Here is a 19258-nt window from a genome sequence, read left to right as displayed (position 1 = left end):
AGTCCCAACCGCGGTCCCGTCGAGCTCCGGGTCGGTAACGGGGGTCTGCCGGCCCACCGGTGGCGTGTGTTCTGGCTCTCCAGGCCGGGGAGAAGGCGGCAGGTCTCTCATGGCGTAGGCCAGCTCTGCATCCTCTGGGTCCTCTATGGACAACTGGGACAGCACAGGAGAGATGCTACTATGTCAATGAGAGCACTGGGGGGTCTGACTCTTTGGGTCTAATAGAAACACTTTCTAGGGGATTCATCACATAACAAATAGATCGTCACACCTGGGAGTTTCCACCATATTGGTTTCATGTAACCATGTGTAACCGTACTCATCATTTCATAACTGTACATATTCTATTTTTATCTACACTATCATGTCTTTGCACCATATCCCTATTTTCACTTATGGTTAGATGCTAAACTGCATTTCATTGTCTGGTACTTGTACTCTGCAATGACAATGAAGTTGAATCTAATCTAATCTAAATTTGGTCTTTGTACCCAAAGAGTGGGGGGGTACTGTATGGGTTTGTATTGCTTTGGCAGGGGTAAGCTGTGAAAGCCAATCCTGCCCAGACCATTAGACTGAGAAATACCAGAGCTCTTGCCAACTTATCAGTGTGTGTGTGTGTGTGTGTGTATGACTGTGAGATCTTGCTTGAATTTTGCATAATATTCTATATTGACAACTCCTCGTCTGAGAGCTTGGTAAAATCATCCCACTGTCCGTCCAATACAATTTCTGCCATATTCTCCACTGGTTATGAGCTCCTGGTTTCAAGATTCTGGTACAGAACCTACAACCTGTCTAACCCAGCCTCGACGGTGATATTTTAATCAAAATGAAATGTATGATTGATTAAATAAGTGACATATAGAAGGGCTAAGAAAAAAAAAATCACTACTCAAATCAACTACCTAGTTAGTGTAGAGTAGTGGGGATTACTCACCGAATCCATTGCATTGCAAAATGTTGGCTTGACTAGCGAGTTGTGTCATTGATTTTCAACGTTAGATTTATTTACATTTTTCAGAATAAAAGTCTGAACAATTTGATTGGTTGCCGACTTGTTCCCGGTTTCACCAGCTGCTGTCACAAATACGTTGGACCAGTGGTATACAGCAGGGGTGGGGAACCTTTTTCCTGTCAAGGGCCATTTACATTTTTAGAACATCCTTCAAGGGCCATTGTTACGGCCTGGCTCTGGACCATAACAAAAAGGGACACACACACCATGTATAATCAGAATAACAAGAATTTAATAGAACTAAGGTATGCCAAACTGAACAATAATCCAATGGGGTATGAGAATCAGTGTATCAGTAGTGTAAGTGAGTGAATGCAGGAAAGTATGGCGAGGAGGGTGTTGTACGGTGTAATATAGAATAATGGTGCTGGAGGAGAGAGAGAGAGCTTGTGGACTGGAACGCCTTTTAAGCTGTAACCAGGACACCCAGTCAGCTGTCCCGAGTCCTCCTGATTAGGCTCCAGCCACGGCCACCGGGTAGCCTACCTGCTTGGTTAGGAAACAAACAGACTGTCTTGGTTACCACAGATTTATTATTAATTAAATAATTAATTAAAACAAATTATTGAACACATATCGGACTTACCTAATGCGATGGCTGGAACTGTTTCTCTTCGGCGAGGCGTTTGGTGTCAGCTGGTAATGATGATGATGCTACTCGCAGCTGGTTTTGCAGGTTTGGGTCAGTCAGTCTTGAGCGGAACCGAGTCTTTGCAAGAGTCAGTTTTGAAAAGAACTGCTCACAGCAGTAGGTGGTCCCAAACACTGACGCAAACTTCAGTGCATGTCTCCTCAGAATGGGAAAATCCTCAGCACGTACATACAGTTTTTATTAATTGCCTCGTAGGCCGGATCAAACGGTCTCGCGGGCCTTATACGGCCCCGAGGCCGGAGGTTCCCCACCCCTGGTATACAGTGATGTAATGACGTGGCTCTCTAGCCCTTGGAAAAGCAAACCGGTTCTTAGAAGGTTTGCAAGTTGAACCAACTGCGAACCGGCACTAGCACCAGCCCAGAACTAGAACTAGGTTTGCGATGGTGGAAAAGAGGCCTGAGTGGTGTACACCACCACAACCATGTGTACAGCTCATGTAGCTGGTTTGATAGGTAGCTAGCCAACTAACCTACATTTGTGTGTAAGTTGGTAGTAGTGTACGTTGCTAGGTAAAGACATAAACCATTGTATGATGTGGCTCAGTAGGTAGAGCATGGTGATAACAACGCTTAGGTTGTGCGTTCGATTCCCACTGGGAACACACTGAAAGAAAATGTATGCACTCACTGCAATGTAAGTCACTTTGGATAAAAGCGTCAGATAAGAAAGATGGAAAGATGATCATAGATCTGTTCCTTAGAACATTACCTCATCAGAGTCATGAGGGTTGAAGCTTCCACAGTGACACAACATGGGTCGTGGAGGACGACGGTACGAAGTCTCAGAGGTGTTGGAGGTGGAAGCGGTCGTCTGGTGGTCAGGGAGGGAGGAGGAGAAGCCAACATGTCTGGATGCTAACTGTACGCCCCTGTCCCCTGCTATCGTCCCAGGGGCTTTAAGGGGTTGCCCAGTCCCAGCCGCGGTAACGGGGGTCTGCCGGCCCACTGTTGTGGGTGGGGGGTTGGAGATGTACATCTAACATACACACAAAAACAAACAAACAATCAATCAATCTACTATACATATTAGACTATTATAAAAACATTTGTGTAGCCAAAGGTCCTACCTCATTGTCTGAACAGGGTGCAAATAAGAAAGATGGAAAGATGATCATAGATCTGTTCCTTAGAACATTACCTCATCAGAGTCATAAGGGTCGAGGCTTCCCCTGGGACACGACATGGGTCGTGGAGGACGGTACGAAGTCTCAGAGGTGATGGAGGTGGAAGCGGTCTGGTGGTCAGGGAGGGAGGAGAAGCCAACATGTCTGGATGCTAACCGTACGCCCCTGTACCCTGCTAAACTTGAACTGTACCCAGGGGGTCCCCAAAGGAAACTGTCCAGACCAAGGACACTTCTACCTCCAACTGAGTGCAGTGCAGGTAAGGTGGCAGAGGAGAGAGGGATAGATAGATCGTCACATCAAATGTTCACACATCAACCACATGAAGAGAAGGAAGTAAGACGTCATTCAATACTACTTAAATTAACCTCCAGGGGTCGACAGAGACTGTCAGATTTCATACACCTGTGTTCATGATGCGTTCTCATTCAAGCAATTCAGAGAGCAGAAAAGGCTTGGGTAATGTTTTTAATAGGGTGCCATTTGGACTTCATAACTTCTGAAAAATAAATTGTTGATTTACCTATATTTTAATGTTCTATTATATAAAGGACATATCTAACTTGCTGAAAAACATAGTGGTCGAGCTCAGGCACCTAAATTGTATTTTATTTAGAATACACTCTGTTAGTTGAATAGGGCTAACAGAGTGGACACTAACAGGGTGGACATTTTGAGTTAAAGTTAGCCGTTAGCCTGCCTGTGTTAGCATAATGCCTAGCATACTTGATGAGGAATGTAATTTGCACTAAACACTTTTTTGAAATTATTCAATTTGATTGATCCTCCTTCAAAGGCTGCGCCAACTGGGTGTTGAGGGCACCGCCCTGGACTGGCTCACCTCCTACCTCACCAACAGACAACAGTTCATCTCCCTCTCCGGTCACACCTCCTCCTTCTCTGTCACACAGGGGGTCCCACAAGGCTCAGTCCTCGGCCCCCTGCTCTTCCTCTGCTACACACTCCCCCTCGGTCACATCATCCGCCAATTCAACCTGGACTTCCACTGCTACGCCGACGACACACAGATTTACATCACCACAAACTCCACCCAGAACCCACCTCTCACTCACATCGAAAACTGCATTTCAGCAATAAAAACCTGGCTCACACACAACTTCCTCAAACTCAACAGTGAAAAGACCGAAGTCATCCTCATCGGCACCAAATCCATCCTCAATAAAACCGGACCCATCACACTCACTATTGACGACACTACCATCACCCCCTCCCCCCTGGCTCGCAACCTCGGCTTCATTCTGGACCCCACCCTCTCATTCGATCCCCATGTCAGTTCTATTGTCAAGACATCCTACTTCCACCTCCGAAACATTGCAAAAATCAGACACTGTCTCTCCCCCCCCGCTGCTGAATCCCTCATCCACGCCTTCATCTCCTCCCGCCTTGACTACTGCAACTCCCTACTCACCGGCATCACCTTCCGCTCCCTCCATAGACTCCAGATGGTCCAAAACTCTGCTGCACGCCTCCTCTCAAACACCCGCTCCCGTGACCACATCACTCCTGTCCTCCACTCTCTCCACTGGCTCCCCATCAAAGAACGTATACAATTCAAAGTCCTCATCCTCACATACAAAGCCCTCCATAGCCTGGCCCCCCCTTACCTGACTGACCTCCTTCTCCCCCACCGCCCTACCCGTACCCTCCGATCCTCATCCATTGTTCCCCTCACTGTCCCACCCTCAAAACTCAAAGGCTTCGGTCACCGTGCCTTTTCACGAGCTGCACCCCGCCTCTGGAACTCTCTCCCTCAACCACTCAGAGACTCACCCTCACTCCTCACTTTTAAATTCCACCTCAAAACCTACCTGTTCTCCCATGCCTACAGCCTCCCCTACCCCTAGCCATCTCCCCCATCCCGGCCCCCCCCCCCCCCCCCTGGACACGCATACAACCTCCCCTACCCCTACCCATTTCCCCCTAACCCTCCCACCCCCCTGATATGCATACAGCCTCCCCTACCCCTGGCTTTGGTCAAATAGCTCAAAAAGTCCCTGACCAAAAATGCTATGAATTTGCATGCCACAACTATGCCACATTGACAGAAGAATTTTTGGGCCGCTACCCACACGTTTAGCTGTGTTGCTCATTCCACGAATGCATGATCCTTACAAGACAACTTGTACCTCGTTGTAAAGGTGACTAATCAGGCTTTCCAACCATATAAAATACAATACCAGTTGGTATTATTAAAGGGGAGGTTTCCAAACTTTTTTTGAGGAGTTTATATCTTGTCATGACAGAAATCAACGTGATAATGACGTCTGTCTGCTGCGTGGCACCACGTGATGTCTGATTAACACGTGACGTCTGCTGCGTGGCACCACGTGACGTCTGATTGACACACCTGCACGTGCTTCGCTGATTGATCACCGTGGAGGATCACTGTTTAATTCTTCTTTATTTAACTTATCTTTGGAAGGTAAATATAATAATAATGATGATGATCTAATTTGGCTGAACGTAGACAAGTCTAAATGAACAACCTGTGTATGAATAGACAGCTTAGTAAGTGTTCTACAAGCTGTAACTGTCGTACAAGTTTGATAGACACATGCGCCATAGCAGCGCTAGTTAGCTCGCTAGGCTAGCTCAAGTGTGAGAACAGCGACTTAAAAACCACTGCAAAAATTAAATACACGACTTTAGTTTGTTATTTACTTCTCTCTCGTGAATAATCGACTTCGCTAACTGCATTGCATCCATAGAAGACACTATTGGCCAGCAACATTAAATAGATAACTTTCTTTTCCAACTTGAACTTGCTTTGCAGATTTAAGATTTGAAAAAGGACTCAGTGAAGACACGTGGCTTTCATTTTGTCACTATAACATTTCGTGAGCTTAGAATGATAAGGTTCTATCTCCGTTTAGAATGATAAGGTTCTATCTCCGTTTAGAATTATATAGGTTATATCTCCGTTTAGAATGATAAGGTTCTATCTCCGTTTAGAATGAGAAGGTTCTATCTCCGTTTAGAATGATAAGATTCTATCTCCGTTTAGAATGATAAGGTTCTATCTCCGTTTAGAATGATAAGGTTCTATCTCCGTTTAGAATGATAAGGTTCTATCTCCGTTTAGAATGAGAAGGTTCTATCTCCGTTTAGAATGAGAAGGTTCTATCTCCGTTTAGAATGAGAAGGTTCTATCTCCGTTTAGGGCAGTTCAGAGATATTGAGCGTCAACGTTTTTACATTCCATTATGTTTTGTGAGATGGAACCTTTGTATTTTATGAATTACTAACTCAAAAATGTCAACATTTTTAAAATAACACCACACAGGCATTAATAAACACCTAATGGATCAGATGTAAAAAAAACTAAATTTTGACAAAAATGGAGATAGAACCTTATAATTCTAACGTCACGAAATAGCCTAGACTTTACCAGTATGTTCTAATGACGTTGTCAACAGAGTGTGCCCATTAAGTGTATTGACAGTAATTGTGGTTCTGAGAAGAGGACCGAAGTGAAGTCAGAATTCCCATAAACGTGTGTTCATCATCCCCGTGTCAGAAATGAACGGTCAAGCCGATATGGAGGTGGATTACAAGACGAAATACAAACACCTTAAACGCAAATTGAAATGTCTGGTTTATGTGAGTATTCTAATGTTGTCTCAATCCCTAGTTAAGGACCGCTACAGTATTTTCCCACAACACAAATACTTAATAGTATTGAATTTGTGTTCTCTTGTCTGTTCAGGAGCAGGAATGTTTTCAGGAAGAACTTGGAAGATCTCAGAGAAAGCTGCTTAGAGTTTCCAGAGACAAAAGGTGGGTATGAATGGGAAATGCTTCATTGGAATAACATCTTGTCATCCATGATGTAGGCTAACATAAATGACATTATGTTCCTGGCTAACCTGGTAAGGATGGCTTGAGACTAGCCTATTATATCATCATTAGGGTTAACAGTGACTCTATCCGTTGATTTCCCGTGCAGCTTTCTTCTTGACAGACTGTTACAATATGAGAGGGTGGACGAGGACTCTTCAGGTAAACTACCCCAAGTCTTAGTAGCTATCCCAAGTCTCAAGTGTAAATAAATAGTGTTCATGTAGTGATACTCTGATCCCTGTTTTTATGTTGCAGACTCCGATGCTACAGCATCCTCAGAGAACAGTGAAGGAGAGGGACACAGGGATAGGGAAAGAGAGAGAGATGGAGGAAAGAAGTGAGTTTGATACACAGCATGCCAATATTATATGACAATAAAAAGTGTAGAATTGTTTATGCCATCATTCTCTAACCCCCCCACCCCTCTCTGTTGCTTAGGAGAAGGAGTAGTCCTGGTGTTACCCTTCCTTCATCCTCATCCCCTCATCTTTCCCTCCTTTCACGCCCTGGAGTGAACTCCCTTCAGTCTGCAGGCACTACGCCCTACCTCAACACGGTGAGTTGTTATTGTTTCTGCTACAGATCAATCAGTACAATCAATAACAGTAACATCATTGAATGTTGCCATTTTATCATTTCCAATTTACAAAGATAATCACTGTTTTAATTATTTGCCATTTGATTATTATTTTATGCTTTCATTTGTTAATTTTTGCATCTTATTCATTCTGTGTTTTTTTTCTGTCTATACTTTTTTCCATTGTATTGCTGTATTTTTACACTTTGTTTGTGTGTGTGTTTATGTGTGTTTTTGTTATTGGCATTGGTGTGTCTGTTTCTTTGTCTGTGTGTGTGTGTGCGTTCGTGTGTGTGCGCGTTCGTGTGTGTGTGTGTGTGTGTGTGTGTGTGTGTGTGTGTGTGTGTGCGTTCGTGTGTGTGTGTGTTTCTGGTAAATTGTCACATGGGGCCTGTGTGTGTGTGGTGGGTAGTTGCCCTTCCCACCGGAGTATTTGGCTCCCCCAGCTAAGCGAATGAGGGCGGACGAGGACTCTTCAGGTAAACTACCCCAAGTCTTAGTAGCTATCCCAAGTCTCAAGTGTAAATAAATAGTGTTCATGTAGTGATACTCTGATCCCTGTTTTTATGTTGCAGACTCAGATGCTACAGCATCCTCAGAGAACAGTGAAGGAGAGGGACACAGGGATAGGGAAAGAGAGAGAGATGGAGGAAAGAAGTGAGTTTGATACACAGCATGCCAATATTATATGACAATAAAAAGTGTAGAATTGTTTAATTATATGCCATCATTGTCTAACCCCCCCACCCCTCTCTGTTGCTTAGGAGAAGGAGTAGTCCTGGTGTTACCCTTCCTTCATCCTCATCCCCTCATCTTTCCCTCCTTTCACGCCCTGGAGTGAACTCCCTTCAGTCTGCAGGCACTACGCCCTACCTCAACACGGTGAGTTGTTATTGTTTCTGCTACAGATCAATCAGTACGATCAATAACAGTAACATCATTGAATGTTGCCACTTTATCATTTCCAATTTACAAAGATAATCACTGTTTTAATTATTTGCCATTTGATTTTATGCTTTCATTTGTTAATTTTTGCATCTTATTCATATACTTTCTCTTCTTTTTCTGTGTTTTTTTTCTGTCTATACTTTTTTCCATTGTATTGCTGTATTTTTACACTTTGTTTGTGTGTGTGTTTATGTGTGTTTTTGTTATTGGCATTGGTGTGTCTGTTTCTTTGTCTGTGTGTGTGTGTGTGCGTTCGTGTGTGTGCGTTTGTGTGTGTGTGCGTTCATGTGTGTGTGTGTGTGTGTGTGTGTGTGTGTTTCTGGTAAATTGTCACATGGGGCCTGTGTGTGTGTGGTGGGTAGTTGCCCTTCCCACCGGAGTATTTGGCTCCCCCAGCTAAGCGAATGAGGGTGGACGAGGACTCTTCAGGTAAACTACCCCAAGTCTTAGTAGCTATCCCAAGTCTCAAGTGTAAATAAATAGTGTTCATGTAGTAATAATTTAATTTAATTAATTTTGCCATTTAGCAGACGCTTTTATCCAAAGCGACTTACAATTACGAATTACAGGGACATTCCCCCTGGAGTAACTGAGGGCTAAGTGCCTTACCCAAGGGCACACTAGTAGTGGTGTGGCTTCAGGCGGGATTTGAACTCACAACCTTCCGATCACAAGTCCAACTCACTATCCACTAGACCACCACTAGTGATACTCTGAACCCTGTTTTTATGTTGCAGACTCAGATGCAGACTCAGATGCAGACTCAGATGCTACAGCATCAGCATCCTCAGAGAACAGTGAAGGAGAGGTTTGTGTGTTTGTGTGTTTGTGTGTTTTTGTTATTGGCATTGGTGTGTCTGTTTCTTTGTCTGTGTGTGTGTGCGTTCGTGTGTGTGTGTGTGTGCTTTCGTGTGTGTGTGTGTGTGTGTGTGTGTTTCTGGTAAATTGTCACATGGGGCCTGTGTGTGTGTGGTGGGTAGTTGCCCTTCCCACCGGAGTATTTGGCTCCCCCAGCTGAGCGAATGAAGAAAGAGACGTCGGGGAAGGTGAGAGAGAGAGGGGGGGGGGCCACACAGACAGGTCAGAGGTCATACATTACATAGGTCTTGAGGACTTAGCCTAGAGGATACTGTATCATTGCAGTGCTCAGGTCAGGTGTATAGGTAAGTCTATACTCTTATGTTACATATTGCCCAATGGATTGTTTTCATATTTCTTATAATTCATTAAAATATTATTTTGTACCTGTATCTATCCTTTCTCTTTCTCCATATTATGTCACACATTTCCCAAACAAATCTACTCCCCCACTTCTCCCTCATCGTCTGCTATTTCTTTTCTTTATTTTCTCCCTTTCATCCCTCTCTTCTTCATCCCTCTCTTTCTCCATACCTCTATCCCCTTCTTCTCTCACTTTTCTCATCCCTCCCTTCTCGACTGCCTTCTCCTTCCTGTCCTTCCCATTTCTCATCCCTCTCTTTCTCCATACACTGGTGCAAACTTGTCACCTTTAGGTGAAATTCGCCGTTTTTACCTCAAAATAGGTGACCTACGTGAATCATGCAGATCTGCAAAAAAAATATTTGGGGAGGGGGGGGGGGTCTACATCTCATCTCATCCAAGTCACATGATGCCCAAGCTAACATCTTCCTGTCTGCTAAACTCTGCTGCAGTTGAAATAAAACGTCTTAAAAAGTTCTTAAGATGGAAGTAGAAACATAAGAAGTAATCAAATAAAATAAAAGTTATTTCTATGTTGCGATAACTTCTCAACAGGAATTTACAGGGTTCGTTCAAACTATCGTAATTCTTGAACTATATATGCAATCGAAAAAAATCCAACAGTTTCTGAAAGCACAGAAGTTGCACTCTCTAGGGTTTAGGGTTATTACGGTAGTTCACCAACAAAACAAATGCACTGACCTCAAAGTGTCATGGAGTGATTTGAAGAGAAGCAGTATTTTAGCAGTGTTTTATACTTTAGTGAGTTTCTGTACATATATGTTTGTGATTGTGAAATGTCACAAAGACCATCTAGGCTAGGGTAACCAATCCACCTAAAAGTTTCATCGAGGACGACGATGTAAGTGACGAAGGACTGATTTTTTTTTATGTTACTTCAGCCAAAGGCTATTGGGGCCGTGACTTTTTCCTCAGTAGGAATTGGCAGCTTTGTTCATATGTTGTTAAATAAATGATAACAGTAACAATAAAATTGTCATTGTTCTTGGTTCAATTACATCACCTTTATCTCTAGACGTTGCTTGAAAGAACACCATATATTGATATGTCCTTATTTCTTTAAAAAATAACTAAATATTTCATGGGATGTCCTACATTTTTTTCGCATGACTGTATAATTATGCCATTTAGTTCACACTTTTATCCAAAGCCACTTACTTTGCAGTGAGTGGATACATCGTTTTCTGATAAAGATTGTATTCTTTTCCTCCTTCCTCATTGTTCATTGTGTCTTTCAGGCCTGGGCTAAAAAACATTCTAAAAACACACCATTGTACTGCATTTGCAGAAAACCGGACATCAACTGCTTCATGATGTGAGTTTGCTAGCCAAGTCATAACATGTGATTATCAAACATTGTGATGAAGGTGTCATAAGGCTCACAACATATCTGTTTTTTTTGCTTAGTGCCTGTGACAACTGCAACGAGTGGTTTCATGGTCACTGCATCAATGTCACAGAGAAGATGGCCAAGGCAATCAGGGAGTGGTACTGCATGAAATGCCGAGGTGAGGGTCTAATGGCTTTATTTTCCACCCTAGTTAGAATATGATAGCATCTTTTTGTGAATGCAGTGTGATTTTCCGACTTTCAAGGTGAACACTTGTCACATCCCTGAGACTTTGTTATTGCCGTTGTTTAGACAAGAACTCCTCGTTGGAGATCACGTACCGTCCAAAGAAGAGCCGTGAGAAGGAAGCTGAGCCTGAGAGAGTAGAGAAACAGTGCAGCACCCCCGATTACAAGACCGAAAGGCGCCGTGGATCTAAGGTTTTTTTTATCATCTTAACATTCTAAAATCTTAACATTCTAAAATCTAAAATCTTGACAGTTATGAGGTCTTGTGTATCTTCTGTGATCTCTCCCTCCAAAATTGTTTCTCTTTTGGACTACAACTGCATTGGCGTTGAGATATCTGTCTGTTTTTTTCCTTTGATTCAGGTCAAGCGCTCTATTCGCATGTGTGGGGAGTGTGAGCCATGCAGGAGGACCGTGGACTGTACCCAATGTGACTTTTGCAAGGATATGAAAAAATTCGGGGGTCCCAATAAGATAAGACAGAAGTGCAGATTTAGGCAGTGTGAGGTCCAAGCCAGGGTGAGTTTGCTCATGAAACTTGCTTCTTTGCTCTTAATTTCCCCCCCTTTCATATCTCACTTGACTGAAGAAATTCAGAGGTATTTTGACTATTCCATGTTCTCAAGTGTGTTGCAAGAACTTGTGTATACTTCCTGCAAAATACAAAATGTTGTCCCCTTTTTCCTTTTGTTCAGAAAATGCTACGTGTGAAAGATGAGGAGAATTCCTTGCGTGAAAGGCGGGAGAATTCGCACCACAGGCGAAGGCGATATTCAGACGACTACGACAGCGAGGCGGAACTCTACCAGCAGTACAAGGCGGCCGGATATGATGACAACAACATGGTACAGTGTTTCCTCTATATGCATTTATTCGTGGCGGGCCGCCACGAATGAATTTCCTCCGCCACTAATTGATTCAGACAGTCCACTTTGATTCAGGCTGCGCAGAAAGGCAGCGAGTTATTATGACCGGAGAACAGAAAAAAAGCAGATTGAAGCTAGATTTAGGCCGCTTCCAGACCAACATTTCGTTACGATTTAGGGCGTAGTTATTTACAATATGTTACAATGTTGCAATTAACCTCGTCGTTTGTGTTCGCACTGCAATCGAGACTGAATCGCTCTCAACAGGCGCGCTTTCAAAACAGTTTTGTGATTGGTCCGAATTTAGCGGGACATTTGGATTTCTCTTTTAGCCCGTCGCCGGTCCCTTTAATCCCGTATCCTAATCGAAAATGCAACATCATCAGCGACGACTGTGGGTTATTGCATTTACTGCTGTTATCTGGTTCATGTTCTTATACCAGTGCTCAGTATAGAGTATTTTAAATGAACATTCATAATGTATGTCTCTGATGTTCATGGTCAATTAAATCAGCCTATTTTGTTGATATCAATAAATACAAGGCACTCATTAGTTGTTGTTTTTAAAAAATAATTTTAGAATTTCCTTGCATGCATTCATATTGATATGTTCACGGTATCTTTGAATTCATGAAATGCCCCACATGTTTGACATGTTGCCTGTGTACTACTCTTGCTGTGTTTACCTTTTGAACGTTTGGAGTAATGGTGTATTTTCCTTTCTCTTTGCTCAACAGACAGACACTGTGTTTAGAAAGGCTGATGCCCAGGGCAGACTGAATGGAGGGGACGGAGGGAGACTAGTCGTGGACCAGGAAGTAGACGTGCACTCGGACGTGGAGGATGAGGGCACACCTATGGTAAATGAGTAGCTTGTACCCTGTTGCATAGCTGGGCCTTTGAACCATTATTATTCATAATATTAATTGCCTAAAATTGCCTAAAACCAGTGTTAAATTTTCCAATACTTTTTTTTTTTTTTTTTACCCTAACATCATCATCACATTCTAAAATCTTAACATTCTAAAATCTAAAATCTTGACAGTTATGTGGTCTTGTGTATCTTCTGTGATCTCTCCCTCCAAAATTGTTTCTCTTTTGGACTACAACTGCATTGGCGTTGAGATATCTGTCTGTTTTTTTCCTTTCATTATTTACAATATGTTACAATGTTGCAATTAACCTCGTCGTTTGTGTTCGCACTGCAATCGAGACTGAATCGCTCTCAACAGGCGCGCTTTCAAAACAGTTTTGTGATTGGTCCGAATTTAGCGGGAAATTTGGATTTCTCTTTTAGCCCGTCGCCGGTCCCTTTAATCCCATATCCTAATCATTTCTTAATTCGGGTAGCACAAGAAAACATTAAATTAAATATTGAGTGACAATTACTGTAATGAATACAGTATGTAAGTTCATACAAGAACAGAATAACAGTGCGACTGCTACCGTAGTACACAGACTAAGGGCGTCATCAAATATATATATATATAATTTTATTTTTTTTCGCGCCCCCCCTGCAGTACCCCCCACGCCCCACAGTTTGGGAAACACTGTACTAGCTTATATTAAAGCTGCACTGTTGCGCATTTCATGAGAAGTTGTCAGTCTAGTTTCTTATACAACATATGTGTATGTTTACATGTGAACATGTAAAGATACTTTATTTGCACTTAATTATACATTCATATTTTCGTAGTTTTTGTACAGAAACAACTCACTAAAATTGACTATTGCATAACTGATTTGGAGGAAAAAAATCCACCTCTACCCCCCCATTCGGTACCATGCCATATCGTGGCTTTTGCTGAAATGACGCCACTGGTCTCGTAGCCTATTGGAGTGTGTGTGTGAGTGAGGGATTCAGATTCAGATTCATTGATTTATTCAAGGGACAGTGCATATTAATAAAACAAAAATAAATTGTAAATACGCCAGAGTTAGCCTGAAAGCTAGTTTTCATCCGCAGTCCCTATGCCATGATGTTGTATACGGCTCCCTGGAGGAAAAAAGTACATTTAAAAGATACAATATAGGTAGACCTAGGCACAAAAAAGTAGACAGGACAAGCATTTAGCTTAAGGGCATAACATAGGGGGTTAAAAGAGCATACATTAATCATAGGCGGTTAAAAGGAGGGTACATATAAGCAGAGGGTTAAAAGAGCATACATTAATCCTAGGCGGTTAAAGGGAGGGTACATATTCGGTAAGCAGACTAAAAGCAAGCAACATATACGCACGGTAAGCAGACTAAAAACAAGCACACAGACTGTACAGGTAAGACATGTTAGGCGGTACACAGACAGGCGGTACACATGACATACAGGTATAGGACAGGACATTTCAATGTTGCCAGGTGTGTGTGTTGATCATCCACTGTTTTAGGTGCTTTCTAAATGATTTAAAGGTGCCTAATTCTTTAAGGTGCCCTGGAATCAGGTTCCATTCACGTGCCCCTCAGACCAGGCATAACTGACCAGGCAGACTGACTAAAGGCACTCCTCCTAAATGGGATGGTGCAGTCCCCTCTGGTGACACCCCTTGTGGTGCGTGCTGTACTTCCTGGTCGTGAGATGAAGGTGTTAAGTGGTAGTGGTAGCGTGAGAGGGAGAGCTTTTGTGAGCCCGCAAGTATGATGTGTCTCTTTCTGGTACCCCAATAACCTTTTTTGGCTCTCAGTCTCCGACTGCCCTAGCAGGATCCGGGTCTCATATCCTTCTCACCTTTTTCACCCCGACCTGTTTTCATGCCTGCAAATTACTTGGTCCATTTATTGCGCAGAGCGAATTTACGAACGCTGCCCGAGACTGTCTCGCGTCCCCCTTTACCTCGCTTTTACCCTGCTGCTATGCTGCTTCTATAACATCAGGATCAGACACAGGGCGAGACTTTCAAAATAAACCTTTTTAATGGCTTCTGTGTGCTTTAGACTTGCGTAGAATCGATTTTATTTTTATTTAAAAAGTCAGACCGGAAAATGTATTATTGTCGCCAGACCCACTGCGTGGGAATACGACGCATGCGGATGAGAGACAACATATAAAACAAAACTTATCGCACACTTATTGCTCGTGTGACATTGGTTAAGCTGCGCCCAAAACCCCGATATTTTGCCATGTGAAATGATAAGACAAGAGGCCACGATACGATAATCGTAGGAGGCGATTCGACTGTAGGCATGTGAAGTTAGAATTTCTTCAAACTTGCAGTGGTAGCAACGGTGTGTGTGGTTTAGTAAATATAGTGTGTGTGTGTGTGTGTGTGTGTGTGCCATATCTCAGTATGTAGGCTATGCAGTGTAAGTAAGTGTGTGAGTTTATTCTGTTATTTATGCTATTATATCTAGTAATGTGTTGAGAAGCAATGGAAATGAATCAAGACATTTATAGAGTAGGCTAACTTACATTATCATTGTTCTATATGCAACAGAACAGATCACCCAGCATTGCTAATGAAAATAATCAACGAATGTGAGTCTAATACCAATACTTGCTCAATAGGTCTTAAAATCTATTAAAAGTGGTCTTATAAAGGTCTTAAATATAACTTGTTGAAACCTGCGGGAACCCGCATAATTATTTTGAGAACAGGTTGCTTACATTAATTATGCGGGTGTTAAGGTCAGGGCCATCGCTACTTACACACGCATCATTGTTAGACCACTGTTAATGATAGAGCTAACCATCTACGGGCAAAAAAAAAGTGTCACCTTTTTGGACCATTGCCAGTTTGCACCCCTGTCCATACCTCTATCCCCTTCTCTCACTTTTCTCATCCCTCCCTTCTCGACTGCCTTCTCCTTCTGTCCATTTCTCATTCCTCATCCCTCTCTTTCTCCATACCTCTATCCCCTTCTCTCACTTTTCTCATCCCTCCCTTCTCGACTGCCTTCTCCTTCTTCTGTCCTTCCTGTTTCTCATCCCTCTCTTTCTCCATACCTCTATCCCCTTCTTCTCTCACTTTTCTCATCCCTCCTCTCCTGTCCTTCCCGTTTTCTCATCCCTCTCTTTCTGCTGCTCTCCTCTTCAGGTGGTGGCCCCCCTGGCGCCCCCCCCCGCGGCCAGCGCCCCGTTCAGCTGGGTGCCGTTCAGCTGGGTTGCGTTCAGCAGCGTGCCCCGGCAGATGCTGAGTGGAGACGCTGCGGAGGAAGAGGGGGAGAGCGACTGAGATACCCCTTCTTTCTCCTCCACTCTGGCTGCTTAAGGAGTTTCACAACACACATGAAAGCCTGGCTGACACAGCACTATACTTGTCCTCATTAATCCCTCTCTGAGCTGCCTCCCCATAACGCTGCCCCCATAAGTGTGTATGTGGTGTTTGTTGTAGCCCCTTCAACCACCTCAGCTTGCTTACGTGTGTAAGCCATTACCTTAATGATGCTTTTATCAAAGGGAATAATTGTAAATGTTTTTAATTGTTATTTGTATTCTATGAGAATAACAGCTGATTTTATCATCAGATTTTTATTCAATTTGTACAGTACATTGTTTACAACTGATCCATCCCCTATTTTGTCCAGCATACATCCAAGATTGTTGAAATGCACACTCTAAACCTTTGTCATCAATATGTTTATATCCATGGAAATGTCTTACCAAAATGTTTAAAGGCGATACTGTTAGTTGGAACCACAAAAACATAACATCAATCCTGTGGCTTCTATGTGCTTGAAATGTCGCTGCTCCCATAAGTGTGTATGTGGTGTTTGTTGTAGCCCCTTCAACCACCTCAGCTTGCTTACGTGTGTTTTTTGTCAAGTGTGATGTTGGGGTACCTTGTCTCAGCCACGTGTTCTTAGAATATTTAAATGTTTTACTTGATCTAATGACGTTACTTTTCAGGATGCCATGTTGCAACTGGCCGGGGACTTCAGCTGAAAATTAGCCGACTAGGCTAACGCTGCCTTTTTTACTGTATTTTATATGGTTCATGTATTTGGATTGTCCTCGATATCATAAACTAATAAACTAAACTAAGTTTCATATTCATTCTTGAGGCTTGCCTTTGCTCGCTGGCTGTCTGGGGAACTAGAACTGCCTCTCTTGTGCCTTGTGTTCCAGGCACAGAAAGCAGTCTGGTAGTGGGTCAAAACAACAGAAAATGCTGGATTTCTAAGAAGGGCAGATGACTTTGCAGGGAAAGCAGTTTGTTCTGACGTTATGCCTGTTAGCTAAAGTGTGCCTAAGCAATTCAATGACTTCTTGCCTGCTAGCCTCCTTCCAAGTTGGCCTTTATGTGTTGTTTCATTCCTGTGTTTAAGATTGAAGACAATGAAGAGGAGAAGAAGAATGTTGACTTGTTTGATATTTTATTTAAGGTGTACATAATTATTTTATGGAAATGTAATCAATTGTTAAATAAATGAATGCACATTGTGGCTGTTCATAAAATCTAAGTATAAACTGTCTGTCTTGGCTTCATTTTCAGTTCAACACAAATGTGCTGTACTATGTGTCTGATCGGTGGTGTTACACTGTCAGCCCGTTAGCATTCTCTGATAAGAAATGTACATAATCCACTCAGTCGTTTTACAAAGGCGCTACTGTACTTCAGTGCTATTATAATTGTTTTATTGTTACATTCCTATACATTGTATATCACACGGCAGGGCTCGACAAACATTTTATGTTCGGACAAGTGGACTTCCTCCTGCACTTGTAAGTCAAAACAAAAAAACAAATCAATATGTATTAATATCTGCAAACATTAATTCCTCCTTCCGATCTGAATAGTAAAAATAAATAGCAAGCAAAGCGATGCCGCGCCTCATTCTCGCTGTTTCAGTCTCTCCTAGTTCGTTATCGTCATAGTTCGTAAATTCGCTCAGAGCGCCAGATCGCACACTGCGTTCAACGTCATAAAGAGACCAAGTAATTTGATTGGACAAAAGGCATTCCATGAGTGCTGATCAGATTCCAGAGCGAGTTTACGAACGCAGCCATAGTGTTGTGGGACGCCTGTCACTAGTGCCATTCACGTGAACATGCGCGTATTCGCTTCTTCTCAATGCCTATGTCTTATTTTCATGTAGTTCGATGCGATCGTATATTTTAGGTTTGAAGTTTTAAGACCAGCACATCGCAATACGAACTTCAGAATGACACTAATGATAGATTTCTCAATTTGAATATAGGATACTATCCAAAGGCTAGCAAATACGATTGCTTCCATTGGGGAGAGACTATAGTTACAAACATTTTTTGTAAATATTCCTAGATATTCATCCCTTTTGTGGCCAATCTTAATCTAAAAGGGTTAGGGTTAGGGTAATCACTGATTACCCCTACGTTTTTAAATAATTACAAAATATTGTTTAATGAATACATTTGAAAATTAAGGATACATCATTATCAAATCAATAGTAGTCAAATGTATTATTTGCATACACATACACTCACTGGCCACTTCATTAGGCACACCTTGGGGTTGGACCCCCTCTTTTGCCTTCAGAACTGCCTTAATTCTTCGTGGCATAGATTCAACAAGGTGCTGGAAACATTCCTCAGAGATTTTGGTCCATATTGACACTATAATATCACGCAACAGCCCGTCTGGCACCAACAACCATGCCAGGTTGAAAGTCACTTAAATCACCTTTATTTCCCATTCTGATGCTGGTTTGAACTTCAGCAGATCGTCTTGACCATGTCTACATGCCTAAATGCATTGAGTTGCTGCCACATGATTGGCTGATTAGGTATTTGCGTTAACAAGCAGTTGAAAAGGTGTACCTAATGAAGTGGCCGGTGAGAGTATAATATATTATTATTCATATTATTGCTTTTTCAAAATCTTTGGATTTGGACAAGTAACTTGAGCTCTAGGACAAGTAAAAGATAAGTTCACTTGTCCGAAGGACAAGTACCTGAAAAAGCTTAATGTCAAGCCCTGCACGGGCTCCACAAACAAGTTCTACAAATGAAATAAATACACATTATCTGACTGACTCATGCATTGATTCGGACAACACATCTTCTCTGCAATTATACATAATTAAATCAAATCGAATGATCGACAGGGAAGGCAGAGGAGAAACACTACTCATTGAGTACAGCAGACAGAAGAAGCCAAAAAAGAAATGTCTTTTTATTATCAACCCAAAAAATAAAGATCCACATTGTCCAATGGATTGAGCCCAGAGTCTATTCGTATTCAAGCTAAAAAACTTTAAGCTTGGGGCGCTTAGGTGGCGTAGCGGTGACCATGTAACCGCAGGGTCCCCGGTTCGATTCCGGCCAGGGACATATCCTGCATGTCATCCCTCCTCTCTCTCTCACCCGTCCTTCCTGTCTAAACCTTCACTGTAACTGTCAATAAAAATGAAAAATATGAGTGGGACTGCCCCACTCAGAAAAAAAACCTTAAAAAAACTTTTTTTTAAAACTTTAAGC

The 19258-nt window shown here is 42.5% G+C and overlaps 1 pseudogene across 1 annotated transcript in view; it reads right to left on the bottom strand.

The window, feature by feature from the left end:
• Positions 1-2855, bottom strand: part of LOC308175493 (septin-5-like) — a 9953-nt pseudogene extending 7098 nt beyond the window's left edge. Inside the window, exons 1-2 of the transcript in view lie at positions 2811-2855; positions 1-153 (exon numbers count right to left, since the gene is read on the bottom strand). The exon at positions 1-153 is cut by the window's left edge and continues 225 nt beyond it. The product of the transcript in view is annotated as a septin-5-like (transcript). The remainder of the gene's footprint in view (positions 154-2810) is intronic.
• Between the last annotated feature and the right edge of the window lie 16403 nt (positions 2856-19258).

The sequence above is a fragment of the Nansenia antarctica genome (genome assembly GCF_963989245.1).
Source record: "Nansenia antarctica genome assembly, contig: SCAFFOLD_132, whole genome shotgun sequence".
Lineage (NCBI taxonomy): Eukaryota > Metazoa > Chordata > Actinopteri > Argentiniformes > Microstomatidae > Nansenia > Nansenia antarctica.
This window is presented reverse-complemented; position numbering and strand designations above follow the sequence as displayed.